General features: G+C 40.0%; 1 protein-coding gene across 3 annotated transcripts in view; it reads right to left on the bottom strand.

Annotated features, from left to right (window-relative positions):
• AFF4 (AF4/FMR2 family member 4) overlaps positions 1–4,441 on the bottom strand; it is a 79,460-nt gene extending 75,019 nt beyond the window's left edge. The window contains exon 1 of one of the 3 annotated variants that reach the window (XM_040240116.1): positions 4,096–4,441. The gene's annotated coding sequence lies outside the window, so the exon portion shown is untranslated. The remainder of the gene's footprint in view (positions 1–4,095) is intronic. The other 2 variants (XM_040240119.1, XM_040240117.1) reach the window with 2 other exon arrangements.
• Between the last annotated feature and the right edge of the window lie 10,669 nt (positions 4,442–15,110).

The following is a 15,110-nucleotide window of genomic DNA, read 5'->3' as shown; positions in this document are numbered from 1 at the left end:
TGTGTGGGCTTCCCTAGTAGCTCAGACTGTAAAGCATCTGCCTGCAGTGTGGGAGACCTGACTTTGATCCCTGGATTGGGAAGGTCCCCTGGAGAAGAAAAGGGCAAAAAAAAATAAATAAATAAAAATAAAACAAAAACTCCAGTAAGGGAAATTTGAACAATGACTACAATATGTGATGATATTAAGGAATCACTATTAATTTTTTAAGTAAAATCTTAAATTGGATTATTGCTTTAATTCTTAGAACCACCCAATAATATAGTATAACAGTCTTTATTCTACTAGTGAGTCTTCCCTGACTGTGCTTGAAGTCATCCAACATGCTACAGTTCCATAGTTAATGCATAACACATAATTATTAAGAGAGATACAGTGATACAAGGACTCAAAGGAGATAGGGCACAATTAGAGTAGGGTGGAGTCAAGTAAAACTTAAGGTAATGGTATTCGCATTGTGCCTTAAAAGATGGTGAAATGTAAAGAGGTAGGAATAAAAGAGGAAAAGTGATATTCCAGATAGAAGAAATGATAGCAACTGGAAAGAGGTGGGAAGACCTATCTATGAAGAGCACTGACTGTACTCACCTTTCCATAAAATTGTCCCCATCCTAATGATGACAAAAAGAAAAAGTCAAAGAAGCTGAGGAAGCCCAGTTCCAGGACAGATCACGACAGTATCTTGGTAGCCAAACCATACTGGCTTTATCCAGAACAATCTATTTATAGAGTCAATTTCTGGGTATGAGGAGTTAACTACAAGTGTAGGGGTGCTTTTCTTAAACCAAAGAGAAAGGTGGCAAGGTAACAAGTCAAGTTAGCTTTAAGCAGTTTTTAGCCACTGACTATACCTTATTCCATAATAACTGAGACTGGCAAACACCATCCCAGAGGTCAGATATAATTGTTCCAACTTAGAGGAAATAAAAAAGGAAGCAGGAAAAGCATAATGAAGACTGGGGGGTTAAAAAGTTGAAAAAACTTTATATATATTATACAGAAAAGATTTTATAGTAAGAATAATAATAACTCTAAGAATCTGTAGAATAAAGCTTAAATAAAAAATAAAATCTACCATATGATCCAACAACCACACTCTTGGCCAAAAACTATAATTCAAAATGATACATGCATCTTATGTTCATTGCGACACTATTCGCAATAGCCAAGACATGGAAACAACCTAAATGTTCATTGACAGATGAATGGATAAAGAAGATGTGGTGCATATATACACAATGGAATACTACTCGGTCATAAAAAAGAACCTAAATGTTCATTGACAGATGAATGGATAAAGAAGATGTGGTGCATATATACACAACGGAATACTACTCGGTCATAAAAAAGAACAAAATAATGCCATTTGCAGCAACATGGAAGCAACTAGAGATTATCATTCTAGGTGAAGTCAGAAAGAGAAAGGCAAATAACATAAAATACCACTTATGTGGAATCTAAACTATGGCACAAATGAACCTATCTACAAAACAGAAACAGACTCAAAAGATATAGAGAACAGACTTGTGCCTGGGGAGGGGGCAACTAGGGTGGGGGATGGACTGGGAGTTTAGGGTTAGTAGATGCAAACTATTACATACAGAATGGATGAACATTCTGTATGTTTATCCTACTGTACAGCACAAGGGTCCTACTGTACAGCACAAAGAACTATATTCAATATCCTGGGGTAAACCATAATGGAAAAGAATATAAAAAGATAATGTATATATGTGTGTAATTGAGGCACTGCTATACAGTAGAAATTAACACAACATACTTCAATAAAAAATAAATTTAAAAAACTAATAAAATCAAATAAAATCTAAGTCATCTATTTTTATAATACACACTTCACTTCTGGGTCACTGTCCAGGTGTACCTTCGTTTGCTACTTTAGGAATACCTCATTGATTTTTATGAAAAAAAAAAATTGAAGAGAAGGCCTCATACATTTTGGACTCCATTCTAAACCAGTAGATGGTCACAAAAGAAACACCTGTTTTCTTTGTTCCTCTCAGGTACAAATAAAACTATGACATTTACCTTAACCCTTAAAAACAAAAGATACATAATTTTAGAAGTCTTCACCTTCTGTCATCTTCTGTAGCTGATAGTTACTTTTTCCCCTTCAAATACTGGTCGCTTGCTCACATGATTTTTTTAGGAGTACCCTTTTGTGAAATCTTGGGTTGGATATCCCATTCAAATTCAACCTAATAACTGTATAAAATATTGGGGAGGACACAAAGATATACAGTCCTTGCTCTAAAGACACAACAGACCTATAAAAAAATCACAATAAAAAGCAGAATGCATCAACTCTCACAAAGAGGTACAACATCTTAAGGGCACAGAGAAGGGAATGTACATCATCTGACAAGCAGAAACTGAATCTAAATGAAAAGATGCTATCTTTAAGAATACTTAATTACACAGCTTCAGAGCACTGTAGAATCCCCTTTACACCTCAAAATGGTAGACTATTTTCCAATGAATACAGCTAAGCTCTTTTTTTAATCAAACTGTAAAGGTTTGGTCATTCACAAACATCCTATCTTGTCCCCACCTGACAGAGAATTTTATTTAAAGCAAAATTTGGCTACTGTTCCTGTAGAGCTAACAAAAACCAAAGTCGTGAGCCTGCAAGCCACCGTAAACTGAATGAAACTGCTGGTGTTAAACACACACACACAATTTTTTAATTGCTTCAGGTAAGTTAAGGCTAAAAGAGAATTTAAAATAACTTTTTTTGTGTGTTTGGAGACTGAAAGAGGCAGTGACGAAAAAGTAAAATAAACCTAAGCAATTTAAAGAAGCCAGCTTTGTTAAAAACCAGATGGCCACTTGCCAACACTTCTTCAGGAACATAAGACCAAAGATGATTCTAGGCAAGATCCACTGGCCACAGAGACTCTTTATTAAACACAAAATCAAGAAAGTTCTCATAAATAGTTCAATTTTAGTAAGTTAAAGGACTGTTAAATAAAAGGAGCACTTTACAAAGGTTTGCATTATCAGTATGGAAACAAAGCTCTGTGCTTTTAACATCTGAGCCCTCAAACACAAGACACACTTTAAACGTCACATTTTCAAACATCCTATTCACAAACAACTATAGCCTAAATTCCGTCAGGAAAAGTACTGGTAACTGGAAAAGGGACTGGCCTTAGTTTAAAATCTCCAACAGGTCAGCAGAAAAGAAATCGCACAATTCTGAATTGCAACTGTCTGAGAACCCTAAATAGAACTCTTCGTCTTAGGCTGAACTCTATACGCAAGCATTTCACATCTGTACCTTCAACTTCCTATAAATGATATCGTTTGTGAAAGAAAAAACAATAAGGATGCTCCTCAAACTCCTATATCCCATGATCCATCCTCAAAGAGTGGAAGGAACAGCAAAGTGGAAGGAACAAAGCACTGACGTCAATTACGAGATTAACCCCGGGCACAGGCAGCTGGAGGGAAGGCCTACACATCAATACCCAAATACAAGCTATCGGGGTAACTAGCTAGCACGGCGATTCAGAAGTTATGGGGGCTATTCAAGTATTACACCCCCATATTCCCATTTTTAGTCAATCCCCTTCGCCAGTCGAAGGCGGAAATTTTCCTTTTTTTTCTTTTTTGCGGGGGGGGGGCCGGGGGAGAAGGAGGAGGAGGACGTGCGCAGGATCGCGAGAAGGAAAGCGAGAACTAGTTGGGTAATGATAGCCAGAACCGAGGCCTATTCTCTCTTTTAACTAGAAAACTTGAAATTGAGGAAGGTATTAAAAAGTAACAGATCAGTCGATGATGAATTTCTGAGGGAAGGAACGGATTAAGGGACGAAAGGAGAAACGGTGAAGATGGATTTCTGGGAATTTTTGTTAGGATTGGGTTAGCCTTTTAAAATTTCTTTTCTTCTTCTTCATTATTTTTTTTTTTTTTTTTGAGGGTCGGGGGTGGAAGGCGAAGACGAGGGATGAAGCCGGATCGAGCAGCCCTAACCTGGAAGGTCTCTCCGAGCCCCCAGGCGAACCCCGTTTTCCCCTCCCCCCACCCCTCCCCGCGGCCGGCCCGGCCCTCAGTCAGTCCGTCGGCTGTTCTCACCTCCAGTCTCGGCTCCGCTAGGCCCGAACCATTTCCCTGTTGCGGCAGAGGCGGCGCCGAGCCTGCACCTTCACGGGACGCGCATTCGAGCCCGCCGGGGGGGCGGCGACAGGCTGCCAAGGGCGAGGAGCTCCGGGCGGCGGCGGCGGCTCGAGAGGTCTCAAAAAGCGCAGGCGGCGGCGACGTACCTCACACACCACAGGCGGAGGTCCCGCCCCGCTCCATGACTGTCGGGCCTAGCCCCCGACGGCCGGCTGAGGCGACAGGGGCGGGCTGAGGAGGACCTGGCACTGGGCTCCCCCGCCCCGTCCGCTGGCGACGGCGGCTCGACTACCGCAGCCAGGACTGACTGACGCAGCGGCCGCGCCACCCATGTGACCAGGGCCGGGCGGGGACGAGAGCGTCACGTGGCGACGCCGGCGCCCCTCCCTGCCACAAAAACGGAGGGCTACAGGGCCTGCTGCGTTGCGGGGGGGACGCTGACGGTGGTGACGTGCGCTGCCGCCGGATCCGAAGACCCGGGGCAAGCCGGGTACTAGCTCAGGTGGCCTAGGCCAGAGTCCCGGCGGCAGCGTCTGACAGGGCGGGCTGGGCAGGGCCCGGCCTGCACACCCCGGCGCGTAGCCGCTAGTGGGGTTCGGAAGGGCGGGGCCGGGCCCAGCCGGATCTACTGGTTCTGGGGCTCAGGAGAGCAGTCTGTCAGCCCCTGCTAAGGGTGTGGCTGAAGCCCCCAGACCCTCTGTCAAGTGCTGACCTCGAAGCCCGGGGTCAGTTACGAGACCCTCCACAGCTCCGGCCGAAAAGGGAAGTTTGCCGCGAGTTTCTGTGCAGGAGGCCGCCTAAAACCTCGCATGAACTTCCACGAAGCCAAGCCAGCCCTTTTTTCTTCGTCATCTCAACAGCTTCTACCATTAGTACTTTCTTCAGGACATTCCAAACACTTTCCTTCAGTTCTTAACATCCGTGCCAGTCAGGGCAAGCTATAATTTTATGGAGACTAAATCATAGTTACAGACTCCGTTCAGTTCAGTCTCTCAGTCGTGTCCAACTCCTTGCAACCCCACAGACTGCAGCACGCCAGGCTTCCCTGTCCATCACCAACACCCAGAAACTACTCAAACTCCTGTTCATCGAGTCGCTGATGCCATCCAACCATCTCATCCTCTGTCCTCCCCTTCTCCTCCCGCCTTCAGTCTTTCCCAGCATCAGGGTCTTTTCCATTGAGTCAGCTTTTCCTATCAGGTGGCCAAATTATTGGAGTTTCAGCTTCAACATCAGTCCTTCCAATGAGTATTCAGGGCTGATTTCCTTTAGGATTGACTGCTTGGGTCTCCTTGCAGTCCAAGGGACTCTCAAGAGTCTTCTCCAACACCACAGTTCAAAAGCATCAATTCTTCAGTGGTCAGCTTTCTTTATAGTCCAACTCTCACATCCATACATGACTACTGGAAAAACCATAGCTTTGACTAGACAGACGTTTGTTGGCAAAGCAATGTCTCTGCTTTTTAATATGCTGTCTAGGTTGGTCATAGCTTGTCTTCCAAGGAGCCACTGTCTTTTAATTTCATGGCTGCAGTCACCATCTTGCGGTGATTTTGGAGCCCCCTCCAAAAATGTCTCTCACTGTTTCCATTATTTCCCCATCCATTTGCCATGAAGTGATGGGACCAGATGCCATGATCTTAGTTTTCTGAATGTTGAGTTTTAAGCCAACATTTTCACTCTCCTCTGAAAGAGGAGAGGCTTTCATCAAGAGGCTCTTTAGTTCTTTGCTTTGTGCCATAAGAGTGGTGTCATTTGCATATCTGAGGTTATTGATATTTCTCCCAGCAATCTTGATGCCAGCTTGTGCTTCATCCACCCAGCATTTCTCATGATGTACTCTGCATAGAAGTTAAATAAGCAGAGTGACAATATACAGCCTTGACAAACTCCTTTCCTGATTTGGAACCAGTCTGTTGTTCCATGTCCGGGTCTAACTGTAGTTTCTTGACCTGCATACAGATTTCTCAGGAGGCAGGTCAGGTTGTCTGGTATTCCCACCTCTTTCTAAATTTTCTAAAATTCTTTAAGAATTTTCCAGTTTGTTGTGATCCACACAGTCAAAGGCTTTGGCGTAGTCAATAAAGTAAAAGTAGATGTTTTTCTGGAACTCTCTTGCTTTTTCTATGATCCGGTGGTGTTGACAATTTGATCTCTGGTTCCTCTGCCTTTTGTAAATCCAGCTTCAGACTAGACAGGATTTTCAAAGTGTCTCATACAACACATAGTTACACGAATATGGTAACTATGCAGAGAAACCACTTTGAGTTCATTATTTGGAAAACACTTTATAATTTCCTGCTTCTTATCTGTTTTCTTTCCACCTAGGGCCTTCATGGAAAGCTGGGTTTTTTTTTTCCTTTCACTTTCTACTAATTTTGAAGGAAGCATTTTAAAGATTTTTTAAAATAAAATTCAAGGATTTTAGGAGCTTTTGATAAACTATAAAGAATGTGGATATGAAAATGTTTTTATCAGTCCTAAAAGGTGGTCCTAAATTTATTAGGACTAATGAATTTATTAGTCCTAAATTCATCAGCATTATTATTTTTTCTTCGTATAATCTGAAGTGACAACATATTCTTTAAAGCTAAACTATTTGCATAGATTTTGTCTATGTATCTATATAAATCAGGAAATGTAGTCATGCAAAACCCAAAATGAACTATGATAAAGTAGAGTGAAAAATAATTGGCACCCTCATCTCTGACCTTCAACTACTCCAGTTCTGGAGGCAATCCCTTAACCTTCCCCAAGATGTGTCATAAATATATATTAAAATACATGCACTTTTTATGCAAAAGATAACATACTATATATACCGTTAAGTTCTTTTCCTCAGTTAAATATCCTGGATATCTTAGTTCAGTTCAGTCAGTCGTGTCTGATTCTTTCCGATCCCATGAATTGCAGCACGCCAGGCCTCCCTGTTCATCACCAACTCCCGGAGTTCACTCAGACACACATCTATCGAGTCCGTGATGCCATCTAGCCATCTCATCCTCTGTCGTCCCCTTCTCCTCCTGCCCCCAATCCCTCCCAGCATCAGAGTCTTTTCCAGTGAGTCAGGTCTTTGCATGAGGTGGCCAAAGTACTGGAGTTTCAGCTTTAGAATCATTCCTTCCAAAGAACACCCATGACTGGTCTCCTTTAGGATGGACTGGTTGGATCTCCTTGCAGTCCAAGGGACTCTCAAGAGTCTTCTCCAGCACCACAGTTCAAAAGCATCAATTCTTCTGTGCTCAGCTTTCTTCACAGTCCAACTCTCACATCCACACATGACTACTGGAAAAACCATAGCTTTGACTAGATGGACCTTTGTTTCTGCTTTTCAATATGCTATCTAGGTTGGTCATAACTTTCCTTCCAAGAAGTAAGCATCTTTTAATTTCATGGCTGCAATCACCATCTGCAGTGATTTTGGAGCCCAAAAAAATAAAGTCTAACACTGTTTCCACTGTTTCCCCATCTATTTCCCATGAAGTGATGAGACTGGATGCCATGATCTTCGTTTTCTGAATGTTGAGCTTTAAGCCAACTTTTTCACTCTCCTCTTTCACTTTCATCAACAGGCTTTTTAGTTCCTCTTCACTTTCTGCCATAAGGGTGGTGTCATCTGCATATCTGCTGCTGCTGCTGCTAAGTCACTTCAGTCGTGTCCAACTCTGTGCGACCCCATAGACGTCAACCCACCAGGCTCCCCTGCCCCTGGGATTCTCCAGGCAAGAACACTGGAGTGGGTTGCCATTTCCTTCTCTAATGCATGAAAGTGAAAAGTGAAAGTGAAGTTGATCAGTCGTGTCTGACTCTTAGCGACCCCATGGACCGCAGCCTACCAGACTCCTCCATCCATGGGATTTTCCAGGCAAGAGTACTGGAGTGGGGTGCCATTGCCTTCTCCGCTGCATGTCTGAGGTCACTGATATTTCTCCCGGCAATCTTGATTCCAGCTTGTGCTTCTTCCAACCCAGCGTTTCTCATGATGTACGGTGCATATAAGTTAAATAAGCAGGGTAACAATATATACCCTTGACGTACTCCTTTTCCTATTTGGAACCAGTCTGTTGTTCCATGTCCAGTTCTAACTGTTGCTTCCTGACCTGCATATAGGTTTCTCAAGAGGCAGGTTAAGTGGTCTGGTATTCCCATCTCTTTCAGAATTTTCCACAGTTTATTGTGATCCACACAGTCAAAGGCTTTGGCATAGTCAATAAAGCAGAAATAGATGTTTCTCTGTAACTCTCCTGCTTTTTCCATGATCCAGTGGATGTTGACAATTTGATCTCTGGTTCCTCTGCCTTTTCTAAAACCAGCTTGAACATCTGGAAGTTCACGGTTCACGTATTGCTGAAGCCTGGCTTGGAGAATTTTGAGCATTACTTTACTAGCGTGTGAGATGAGTGCAATTGTGCGGTAGTTTGACTGCCTCATTCTTCCTAAGGACAGTATACTATTTCATTATATGCAAATATAATAATTTAATCAACCCCTTACAGGTGAACATTTAGGTTGCTGCCAAGCCATTACTAAATTACAAACTAAGCTGCAACTAATAATCTCACAAGATAGACAACTATACCAGTAACTCATTAGACCACAATCTTTAGATGGAAAGATATTTTCAATTTGAATAAATGCATGCATGCTCAGTCGTTAAGTCGTGTCTGACTCTTTGGGACCCCGTGGACTGTAGCCCATCAGGCTCCTCTGTCCATGGGATTTTCCAGGCAAGAGTACTGGAGTGGGGTGCCATTTTCTCCTCCAGAGAATCTTCACAGTTGAGGGATGGAACCTGAGTCTCCTGAGCCCCTTGCCTTTGGTAGAGGATTCTTTCACCACTGAGGGACCTGGGAAGTCCCTTCAATTTGAATAGAGATTGTTAAATTGCCTCCATAGATGTAGTACCAATTTCATTTTGCCTAGGAAGATTTACAGGTCCATATAGGAAAGGAGTGATGAAGAATGACAACAAGAAAGATTATCATTTTACATAATAATTTAAGAAGTATTAAAGCATTGATGATAAAATTTTACAAGAAAATTCCTTTATTTATTTTGGAGTAAATGTTTGGCTAAATTAGAAGATAATATGCTTTTTGTTTCATAAAGTATCATGACAGTTTTTTGATATAAATGAGACTTTACTTAAAAACTAAAAGGAGGGCTGGGGTGGAAAAAATAGGGGTGGACTTTTCTTTGGCATTTTTCTTCAAATGAGGATGTCCTTCCCTTTTAGCAGTGAGAAAAATTTCCTAAAATTATTTCTCAACTAATAACATTTTAATCAGATGCATCCATTTTAACAAAATGAATTTTCTGTCTCTAAATGTAAGTCAACTGCACTGATTGGCATAATAGCAGAAAATACCAACCATAAAAATTTAAGAGAAAGAAATCTCTGAGAAAAATATGACTATTTTATTAACAGGCAATATTTGAACAAAGTATTCAGTATACATTGTTGCAACAGCAATTCTTAGTAGAGTTCTGGGTTTTTTTAAGTCAGATTTTTGTAGAGGTATAATTGACATACAGTGAAAAAACATATATATAAAACTGAATCCCTTTGCTGAACACTAGAAACCAACCCAACATTGTAAATCAACTGTAGTTCAATAAGAAAGTTGAAAAAATAGGGGCTTCTCTGGAGATCTAGTGGTTAAGAATCTCCCTGCTAATGCAGGGGTCATGGGTTCGATCCCTGATGCGGAGGATCCCACATGCCACAGGGTAGCTAAGCCCCTGAGCCATAACTGCTGAGCCCTCACATGTGCCTAGATTCCAGGCTCTGCAAGGAAGAGTAGCCCCTGCTCGCTGCAACTAGAGAAATCCCACCAAAGAGTAGCCCCCACTCTCTACTACTGGAGAAAGCTGCAGGGCAGCAATGAAGACACAGTGCAGCAGCGAAGATCCAGCGCAGCTACAAATGAATCAATCAAATATTTTTTAAAATAACAAAATTTATACACAGTAAAATTTATCCTTTTTCAGTGTTTGATTCTATGACTTCTAACAAATGTGTGCAGCTATGTGACCACCACCCTAATCAAGATATAGAACATTTCCTTTACCCCTACCCCTAACATTTCCTCTTGCTCCTATATAATGAACCCCTCAGTTCAATCCCAGTTCCTGTCAACCACTGATGTACTTTCTTTCCCTATACGTCACCTTTTCCAGAATATCACATGAATGGAATCATATAGTAAGTAGCCTTTTAGATCCAGCTTCCTTCACTTAGCATGCCTTTGAGATCTGTCTATTGTTTTTGCATATCTCAGTAATTTACCCCTCTTTATTGCTGAGTAGTATTCTATTACTATAACACAAGACTGTTTAGGCATTCATCAGTTGAAGAGCATTTGGGTGGTTTCTACTTTAATGATTATGAATAAAGTTTATATAAACACCCTTGCCCAAGATTGCATTCGGTCTTTAAACTGACTTTCTGAAAGCCACTTCTAGATATATGAATTGCTAAGTCATAAATATACCTACATAAATATTATTCTGCATTAAGAAACTCAAATAAATTATTTATTATTTATCTAATGTTTTGTTTATTAAATACCTACTTTATACCAAGTACTGTTCTAGGCAATGAATAAAACAACTGTCAAATGTTGGCACCCCCAAATATATCACCAAAATGATGTGTTGATAAGTCAAAGCTGAGTTTATTGCTTACTAGTAAAAGAGACTAGTACTTTGATGGTTTCAGTAGCATTTCCAAGGGGAATTTGGGATATTTATAAGATTTTGGGGTCTGGACTAAGGAGTTTTTCCAGTTTAGGAGGCTTGATTGGGATTGGGTAAGAATCATGATATAGTAGGTTAGGATTAGCAGACACAGCAAGGCAAAGGTTTTTAAGAGTCTTGAGTGTGTATAGTTTTTATTGCTGCTTTAACAAATTACCACAAACATTTCAAATCAACTATACCTCAGTAAAAATAAATAGGGAATTCCCTGGCAGTCCAATGGTTAGGACTCTGAGCTTCCACTTCAAGGGGCCTGAGATTCAATTCCTGATGGAGGAACTAAGATTCCACAAGCTGAGTGGCATGGCAAATAAATAAATAAAATTAAGACATCTATTGGAAAGTTGAGTAGTTCAATGCTCATTAAAATGGGACTTTGAGAAATTTCCATTTCTGAAATGGAAAGTTGCAATTTTTCTGTTCCTGATTGAATGGTTCTGGAATAGTAGTAATGTTGAAGATGACAATGAAATAATAAAATTATGTCCATGTTGATAGTAATCCATGTGGATATAAATAGTTTCAATTCTGTGTCTCACTTTGGAGCCATTTTTCAGCCTGAGTTGGAGAACGTTAACATCTGGCCATGATCAATCCAAATCTTCACTGTCACTTGTGGTATCATGATTTTTGTTGTTCAGTGGCTAAGTCATGGCAGACTCTTTAGAACCCCATGGACTCCAGCATGCCAGGCTCCTCTGTCCTCCACTGTCTCCCAGAGTTTGCTCAAATTCATGTCCATTGAGTCAGTGATGCTATCTAACCCTCTCATCCCCTGCCACCCTCTTCTCCTTTTGCTTTCAGTCTTTCCCAGCATCATCATGATTAAGAATCAAATTTCCGGGGAGTGGTTGTTTCAAATTGCACAAGTACAGGTTTTCCCATTCTTAATCCTTCTGGGGAATGCTCAGGAAAACTAGAGAACACTTATATTAGTTACTGCATTTGAGGGGCCAGAGAGCTGGAGAATTATTTATATAACTACTCTTGTTGATCACTGTTGAAGGCCTGTTGCATGTAAGTAGAGCAAACTATTGCAGCCAGAAACGTTTTCGGGGCAAATAAAATCAGGAACATCTGCATAAACTAAAGTTACACTGACATTTCTGAAATAGTGGAGGTGAGGGACATGGGTGGGCATCGACAATTTCTGCTTCAGTGATAATTATTATATACACTATGTATCAGGCAAATACTAAACATTTTGAGATGCATTATTTACTTTTTTTACCTTGTCTTCTCTATCTTGTGTGCTACCACCATGCCAAAACCAATCACCAAGGTAACCGTCAACTCCCACACTGTCAAATCCAAAAGTTGAATCTTTGTCTTTACCTTTTTGTTTTACACAATGAACCATTTTCTCTTGTTTGAGACACTTTCCTCTCTTGGTTTTTGAGATGCCACACTCTCCAAGATGTCTGAACACTTGATCTTTAGCTCTTTTCTCTCTGTTTCTTTCTGGGATTGGCAATTTTTCTGTAAAGGCCAAATAGTAAATACTTCAGGTTTTACAGGCCAAGTGGCAAAATCAAGGATTTTGTGTAGGTACAAAATAGTAGATTAAAATTTTTTCCATAAATTTTTCATGAAATTCAAAATGTAGTAATTAAACTTTATAATTCAAGTAATTATAAAGAATCATTTGTAATGAGAATAATAATTTTTCTTTTTGGGTAGGGGATGAGGATAACATTTCACTTACTTAGAATTCAAAGTTATTATTTCTTATCATCAAATGTGATTTCAGATTTTTTTCCCCCACTTTGCCAGATATTCTTCTGTTAGTGCTTATCTGTAGTAAAGTTTCATGTATTTCATTTTCAAAAACATCTTTTCACAGGTAAGTATTGCCAAACACAGATAGGTAATATTACTTAAGAATATTAATTACTGAGAATTCCCTGATGGTCCAGTGTTTAGGACTCCATGCTTTCACTGCTGTAAAGTCCAGAAACTTCCATAGGTACTGCAGTTTGAGCTCAGAAAAGACATATGCTGCAAATTTGTATGGTAATAGACATTTTACTTGTATCTTTGGACAGCACAGGAAGTATATAAAGCAACTTGATATTGTTTGTGGTTTAAAAAAATTATTGTTGCCGAAATGAATTGACTGTAGTAAAATTTCACATATATACAGTTTGCTTTGTAATTTAGGTTGAACTTGTTAAGAAACATGATTGAGTCTTCAGTAAAAGCTCATTTCCAAGCTATTTAGTGTTCAACAGTGGCTGAGGGCACTTCTCATTCACAAAAATCCAACTGACAACATTATTCACAATAGCCAAAATGTGGAAGCAACCCAGATGAATGGATAAGCAAAATGTGGTATATTCATTAACAAAATATTAATCAACCTTAACAAAGAAAAATTTGCACATGCTACAACATGAATGAAACTTGAGGATATTATGCTAAGTGAAAGAAGCCAGTCACAAAAAGACAAATGCTGTATGATTTTACTTATAAGAGGTACCAAAAGTAGTTAAATTCATAGAGACAGTACAGTGTAGTTTTCAGGGGCTGGGGTGAGGGAATGGGAAATTATTGTTTAATGGGTATAGCATTTCAATTTTGCAAGATGAAACAAATTTTGGAAATGGATAGTGGTGATGATTGTGCTTAATATCACTGAATGGTACACAAAAAAATTGGCCAAATATTAAATTTTATGTTATATTTATTTTACCACCATTAAAAAAGGTTTCCATCTCAGTACAGAGCTCAAATAATCACAATAATATTTTACCATTACTAAGCCATCAAACTGCGATGTGGTATAGCAAGTGAGGATATTCAGATATATTTCTGAAAAAAAATTCCTGGAACACATGATGGTTAAATCCAGAAGAGGAAATAAAGCTCACTTTATTTAGTAAGATGATATATGATAAATTCAAATGTTTACAAGGCTTTAAACACCTTACATTTTCCAAAGCTTTGTAAATTTGTTCAAATAAGTTTTTTCTCCTCCACACATGTTCATTTGTTGTTTTTGTCATGAAGTTGTTTCTCTTTTGTGCCACTATGGATTGTAGCCTGCCAGGTTCCTCTGTCCATGGGATTTCCCAGACACGAATACTGGAATGGGTTGCCATTTCCTTTTCCAGGGTATCTTCCTGACCCCGGCATCAAACCCATGTCTCCTGCATTGGCAGGTGAATTCTCTACCACTGAGCCTCCAGTACCACCATCAATTTAACATACCTTATTCAACACAACTGCAGGTCGTACGGAATCAGGGTTTTCACAACTTCTTTGAAAACATTCTCTGTTGTAGTTGTTTCACACAGACTACTCTTAGTGGTAATTCTTTAGTCACTTCAAACTCTATATTGATTCTTCAAATAAACAACTGACTGATATCAGCGACAACTGCGTACTCATCAAGATTCAAGTACCTATATCTAAATGGAATAGCATTGAAAGTCAAAAAATAAATCCTCATATTTATGGTTGAAAAATTCAACAAGGTTCTAAGACAATTTTCAACGGGCCAACAACCTAGTCTTTTCAACAAATTGTGCTGGGACAACTGGATATCCATATGTAAAAGAATTCTGTTGGATTCCTACCTCACAGCACATACAAAAATCAACTCACAATAATCCAAGCCCTAATTGTAAGAGTTAAACCTATAAAACTCTTAAAAGAGAACAAAGGCATAAAGCTTCAAGATCTGGAATAGCCATGGTTCATTAGATATGATACCAAAAGTACAAGCAACAAAAGAAAAACATGAATTGGACTTCATCAAAAGTAAGATTTTTTTTGTGCTTCAAAAAGACAGCATCAAGAAAGTGAATAGACAGGACTTTCCTGGTGACTCAGTGGTAAAGAATCTGCCTGCCGATGCAAGAGCTTCAGGAGACACAGATTCGATCCCCTGGATCAGGAAGATCCCACATGGCGAGGAACAACTAAGTCCATGCACCACAGCTAGTGAGCCGCTGCTCTGGAGTCCGTGCTCCATCACTACTGAGGCCATATGGAGCAACCACTGAAGCCCACGTGTCTAGAGTCTGTGCTTTTCAATAAGAGAGATCATGGCCACGAGAAGCCAGTACCCAGCTAGAGAAAGACCTCTTGCAGCAACAAAGACCCAGCCAGCCAATAAATAAAGAAGTAAATAGATATTTTAAAAAATAAAAAGAAAGTGAAAAGACAAATACCCAATTTTAAAATAGGCACAGAGGTTCTTTTTTTTTCTT

Source organism: Oryx dammah, unplaced genomic scaffold (assembly GCF_014754425.2).
Source record: "Oryx dammah isolate SB20612 unplaced genomic scaffold, SCBI_Odam_1.1 HiC_scaffold_5, whole genome shotgun sequence".
Taxonomy (NCBI): Eukaryota; Metazoa; Chordata; class Mammalia; order Artiodactyla; family Bovidae; genus Oryx; species Oryx dammah.
The sequence above is the reverse complement of the archived record's forward strand: the minus strand, read 5'-3'. Positions and strand labels throughout refer to the sequence as shown.